Source organism: Pseudophryne corroboree, chromosome 6 (assembly GCF_028390025.1).
Source record: "Pseudophryne corroboree isolate aPseCor3 chromosome 6, aPseCor3.hap2, whole genome shotgun sequence".
Lineage (NCBI taxonomy): Eukaryota > Metazoa > Chordata > Amphibia > Anura > Myobatrachidae > Pseudophryne > Pseudophryne corroboree.
The window spans coordinates 710,845,352-710,851,933 of NC_086449.1; the positions used below are offsets into that span (position 1 = coordinate 710,845,352).

Here is a 6,582-nt window from a genome sequence, read left to right on the forward strand (position 1 = left end):
GACGATCCAGTACATCACATTTCCAGAGACGGACAGCGAATGTCGTGAGATCAAATTAGGCTTTTTCAACAAATACAAATTTCCCAATGTGCTGGGCGCGATTGACTGTACCCACGTGCAGATCAGACCGCCACGGAATTCAGAGGAATGTTTTCGGAACCGAAAACAGTTCCATTCCCTGAACGTGCAGGCGGTCTGTGATGTAAACATGAGATTTTTGAACATTTTTGTGGGATTTCCTGGATCATCTCACGACTCCTTCATCCTAAGCCAGTCATCGCTGTTTGACAAGTTCGAAACAGGAAACATGCCTGGTGGCTGGCTGTTAGGTATGTATTTTCATTTTTTTATTATTTTATTATTATTATTTTTATTATTTTTTACAAGTACCTAACATTTTTTTTATATTTTCTATAGGCGATGCGGGTTATCCAAACAAACCGTGGCTGTTGACCCCATTGTCTAATCCTGTTGGTAGAGCAGAAAAACGTTACCAAGAGACACGCATTGCATCGAGGGGAGTAATTGAGCGTGCCTTCGGTGTACTTAAAAGCCGGTTTCGATGTTTAGACACTTCCGGCGGTGCTCTTTTGTACTCACCGTCGAAGGTTTGCGGCATGGTAAATGCATGTTGTATTTTACACAACATATGTGTCGCAAACCGTTTGCCGGTGACTCTTCGTCGTAGTGCTTTTCTACGCGGGAACCGGTCTTCTGCTCTACCGGTGGGTATGGGCGAAGGAGAGGATTCCCGGCGGACAGTGATACAAATTTTTTTTGCAGTTACCTGTGAGTATACTGACAACATTTGTATTATCGTGTAAACTGACATTGGATTTTTTTTAAAAAAACCTCTTCATTTATCTATTACAGAGTTTTACATCCTGTTGATGTGTATCCCCAGGCCGTGTTTATACAGTTTATTCCCCCCTGTTTTATCCTGTTTGGTTACCGCAAATATTTGACCCTTTTATCCAACTCTACCATGGGCGACCTAATGGTGATGTGGACCTGACCCTCCGCCATGTAGCAGACAACCCCCTCAGGTGAGATGGATTGCCCAGAACTCCCTTTGTCCAAAATCACCCCGGCATGTCCAAAGTGCAGCACTCCGGCATTTGCAAGACTGCACATCCAAACATTCCCTCCTGATACACCAATGCTGGTCAGGGAATGTTTGGATGTGTAGTGACGCAAGTGCCGGAGGGTTGCATTTGGACCCACTGTTCCCCGCTTGTGTTGTGTGGACTGTATGTACCTCTTCTTTCCAGTCCCAGGGTGACACTATTACCCACATCTGGAAGCTCATACTGTTCTCTTCCACAGGTCCTGCGGTGTATCTTCCCAAGTGGCGTGGATGTGAGGAGACACGCCATTTCACCCGATGTTCCATGGGCGACCTAATGGTGATGTGGACCTGACCCTCCGCCATGTAGCAGACAACCACCTCAGGTGAGATGCATTGACCAACAAGACTCCCTTGTCCAAAATCACCCCGAAATGTCCAAAGTGCAGCACTCCGGCATTTGCAAGACTGCACATCCAAACATTCCCTCCTGATACACCAATGCTGGTCAGGGAATGTTTGGATGTGTAGTGATGCAAGTGCAGGAGGGTTGCATTTGGGCCGCTGCAACCCGCTTGTGTTGTGTGGACTGTTGTATGTACCTCTTTTTCCAGCCCCAGGGTGACACTATCACCCATATCTGGAAGCTCAAACTGTTCTCTTCCACAGGTCCTGCGATGTATCTTCCCAAGTGGCGTGGATGTGAAGAGACACGCCATTTCACCCGATGTTCCATGGGCGACCTACTGGTGATGTGGACCTGAACCTCCGCCATGTAGCAGACAACCCCCTCAGGTGAGATGGATTGCCCAGAACTCCCTTTGTCCAAAATCACCCCGGCATGTCCAAAGTGCAGCCCTCCGGCACTTGCGTCACTACACATCCAAACATTCCCTGAAACACCAATGCTGGTCAGGGAATGTTTGGATGTGTAGTGACGCAAGTGCCGGAGGGTTGCATTTGGACCCACTGTTCCCCGCTTGTGTTGTGTGGACTGTATGTACCTCTTCTTTCCAGTCCCAGGGTGACACTATTACCCACATCTGGAAGCTCATACTGTTCTCTTCCACAGGTCCTGCGGTGTATCTTCCCAAGTGGCGTGGATGTGAGGAGACACGCCATTTCACCCGATGTTCCATGGGCGACCTAATGGTGATGTGGACCTGACCCTCCGCCATGTAGCAGACAACCACCTCAGGTGAGATGCATTGACCAACAAGACTCCCTTGTCCAAAATCACCCCGAAATGTCCAAAGTGCAGCACTCCGGCATTTGCAAGACTGCACATCCAAACATTCCCTGAAACAGCAATGCTAGGGAATGTTTGGATGTGTAGTGATGCAAGTGCAGGAGGGTTGCATTTGGGCCGCTGCAACCCGCTTGTGTTGTGTGGACTGTTGTATGTACCTCTTTTTCCCAGTCCCAGGGTGACCCTATCACCCATATCTGGAAGCTCAAACTGTTCTCTTCCACAGGTCCTGCGGTGTATCTTCCCAAGTGGCGTGGATGTGAGGAGACACGACATTTCACCCGATGTTCCATGGGCGACCTAATGGTGATGTGGACCTGACCCTCCGCCATGTAGCAGACAACCACCTCAGGTGAGATGCATTGACCAACAAGACTCCCTTGTCCAAAATCACCCCGGCATGTCCAAAGTGCAGCCCTCCGGCACTTGCGTCACTACACATCCAAACATTCCCTGAAACACCAATGCTGGTCAGGGAATGTTTGGATGTGTAGTGACGCAAGTGCCGGAGGGTTGCATTTGGACCCACTGTTCCCCGCTTGTGTTGTGTGGACTGTATGTACCTCTTCTTTCCAGTCCCAGGGTGACACTATTACCCACATCTGGTAGCTCATACTGTTCTCTTCCACAGGTCTTCCGGTGTATCCTTCCTAAGTGGCGTGGATTTGAAGAGACAGTTCCCCGGGCAATCTACTTACGTACAATTCTACTGCATTACAAATTTTAATAAAAACCACAGGAAACTTCTATTTTTAAAAGTTTATTGAAGAAAAAATTTTTTTAATAAAGTTTGAAAGTTAATTAAAACAAAAAAGTAGTTTGTTCTTCTTTACATTCTTTTCTTGTGTATATAGATATCTGTGGGGAAAAGAAAAAAAGTATATTAAAGTAAAGACACACTAAATTCATGTTCATTTCTTTTCAATGAAAATTTGGGGAACAACACAGCCCAGCATGACCCATTGCTGGACGGTGTTGTTCTACAAAGGCATGCGGTTCAAAGTGAAAGAGTGGCGTCAGTGGTCAGCACTTTGACACGCTAACATTTGTGGAACAACACAGCCCAGCATGACCCATTGCTGGACGGTGTTGTTCTACAAAGGCATGCGGTTCAAAGTGAAAGAGTGGCGTCAGTGGTCAGCACTTTGACACGCTAACATTTGTGGAACAACACAGCCCAGCATGACCCATTGCTGGACGGTGTTGTTCTACAAAGGCATGCGGTTCAAAGTGAAAGAGTGGCGTCAGTGGTCAGCACTTTGACACGCTAACATTTGTGGAACAACACAGCCCAGCATGACCCATTGCTGGACGGTGTTGTTCTACAAAGGCATGCGGTTCAAAGTGAAAGAGTGGCGTCAGTGGTCAGCACTTTGACACGCTAACATTTGTGGAACAACACAGCCCAGCATGACCCATTGCTGGACGGTGTTGTTCTACAAAGGCATGCGGTTCAAAGTGAAAGAGTGGCGTCAGTGGTCAGCACTTTGACACGCTAACATTTGTGGAACAACACAGCCCAGCATGACCCATTGCTGGACGGTGTTGTTCTACAAAGGCATGCGGTTCAAAGTTTCTTGAATTAAACATGGTTCTACTCACCTTGGTACGCACAACACAAACTTATGCCGTCCACTTCATTTCTCCTCACCAATCCTATGAATAAGTCAAAAACACAGACTAGTGAATAGTAAATTCACACAATTAAAGCCTACTGTACATCATTACAAAAAAGGATTTTTGGAAGAAAAAGGGGGTATCAGAATAGCTCTTTGGCCCATCATACATGTAGCCGCAAGGAGCTTTCATCCGTTACCACACGCGCCCGCATACATGCCCGCGCATGTATGCCTACACAAAGCTCCTTGGTAGTACCCGGTCACGGGTGGGGAAGGCCAACAAAGAAAAAACAATAGTAAGAAAAACAACAAACTAATGGGAGGGGAAGACAGGGATACATGAAAAACATTTAAAATAAAATAAAATAATACGACCGGGTTTATGGTGGAAGTCTGTCCGGATCCTCTTCTTCCCCCTGATAGGGCGTGGATGTCCTGGGAGGCTGGGGAGTATGTTGACTGGCCCTCGGTGCCCATGCTGCTGAAGATTGTGCGGCCGGTGGTGGAGGCATCTGGGGGGTGGGGTACATCCCTGTATATCCCTGGTACATCTGTGACTGTCTGTACTGGGATGGGACTTGAGGAAGGGTACGATGCGTCCTTGTGGCTTGCGACGGCGGATATGGTGGATCACCAGCGTGTTGATGAGCTGGTACTGGGAGCTTTTCATAGATCATCTGCAGTGTGGTTGCGATGACCTGTTGGCTGGAAGAGGAGTGTCGATGACTCTCCGACATGTTCTTATTGCTTTCTGCCAGACATGAGGTGTTTTCCACAAGCTTGACCATGGAATCGGACAGAATGTTAAGTACGTTCATATTCTCCCTATGATCTTGAATTATGATCTGTAGTATTGTGGCCGTGCTGTCGGAAAGAGTCTTCTGCAGTTCATGCAGACTGTTGGACATTTTCTCCATTGTCCTCTCAAGGTTGTCCAGTCTGCTTCCCACAACATTTGTGTATGTATCCTGGCGTGTCCCAATCTCTGATGCCAGGGTGTGAACCCTCTGAACAGTTGAGGGATTCTGCCCTTCCTGGATGTCTGCCACAACTTGGATTTGGGCAGCTGAAAAGAAAATTAGACAATATTATACACATTTGTGGTATCCCCCAGAACTTACAGGACTCATGCTCCCTTCAACTGACATGTACATTGCCTTATTGTACCAGGTGCTCCATGTAGGACCCTATGAGAACCTGTGTAGCCCAGACTTTTTGCCAAAAAGGACAGCTGTATACTCTGGGCTGCCATATAAACAGACATAACCTGCAGCTTTACCCTTTCCCCCCTTTTTCTTGGAGCCTAGCAACAGTGGATGGTGTGATGGAGGACACAGCCCACACCTCTCATCTGATTGGCCAATCCCTAGAGAGAACCCAGAGGAAGGGTGGAGTGATGGAGAGATTGGTGTGAGGACTGGGGGGTGCTGTAAGCTGGGACAGCAGAGAGGACAGCAGAACAAGCAGTGGGATCCTGAGTGAGTTGCAGAGGCTGAGTTCCTGTGTGTCAGTTCCAGAGTATCCTGTCAGCACTAGTATCATTGTGCAAGTCCCAGCAGCAACAGCAAGGAACTCCTCTGGAGAGAGAGGGAGTGAGATCAGTGAGGTTTCATCAGTAACAGCTCACTGCCCATATAAGAACAGAGGAAGTAGCAGCTACAGAGAATGCCCTATCCATGCAGAGACAGTGCTGTGAATACAGCAGCCAGAGACAGCACTGAGAGGTAACTCCATCCTCAGGGAGGATTCTGTACAAGTAAACAGGCTCCCTGCTCACACACTGTCTACAAACATTGCAGCTGGCACTACTCCAGGAGTATAGAACCACTTTTGTCTGTGGCACAGCATAACTTGTTGCCAGCAATAGCACAAACTGCCTCCTCTTACATTAAATGCCCTAAGTCTTAGTAGAAAGGACAGCACACACAGTGCTGGTGCCACCGATGCTTATCTGCCAGGCCTTACAGACCAGTGACATTGTACATCAGATGAACTGTGACAGCCAGGTTACAGTGCAAAGGAGGCCTGAACAGAACTACCCAGAGTGAATGGGAAAGGCAGTGGATCAGTTTTCCCTCAGTGTGGCCACAGAGAGGACAGGCCTTTATTTACACTACAGGGACATGTCTAAGAAAGACTAAATATATATATGCATATATATCCACGTGTGGACACACTCTAAAGGGGGTTACAGACCTGTGCACAGGCGGAAGAACATAAGTTGTACTAATACTTCTGAATACATGGGATACTCAGTAAGGGTAATCAGATAATTGTAACTGGTAACAAACTGTTTTTCTTATGCATGCATATTTTGATGGTAACAGCTTGAATATTTGAGTTAAGGTTTGAATAGTATAATAAGTCAATATAACCAATTCAGGTAAACGTGCATAACTGCTGAGAAGGACGGTGATGGGATATGCAACACCTGAATAATTAAACAGTCTATGACAGTATTGGCATAATCTACGGTGTGAAGACCAACTGTTTATTATCTGTACTTGATGATTTACTGTAACGTATTACTATTATTCAAGTTGTTTGATTTTCCCAATGCCTTTAATAAACCGAAGTTGAGTTGACTGCTCCCTGAACAACCCACTTGTGCAGACGTATATCCCTTACATCTCCGAAGTATCGTGAAC

The 6,582-nt window shown here is 46.9% G+C and overlaps 1 long non-coding RNA gene across 1 annotated transcript; it reads right to left on the reverse strand.

Annotated features, from left to right (window-relative positions):
* Positions 1–3,059: 3,059 nt before the first annotated feature.
* LOC134935596 (uncharacterized) lies at positions 3,060–4,995 on the reverse strand. Its single transcript, XR_010180279.1, has 2 exons — positions 3,918–4,995; positions 3,060–3,173 (listed from the first exon to the last, which is right to left on the reverse strand). It is a non-coding gene; the product is annotated as an uncharacterized LOC134935596 (long non-coding RNA).
* Between the last annotated feature and the right edge of the window lie 1,587 nt (positions 4,996–6,582).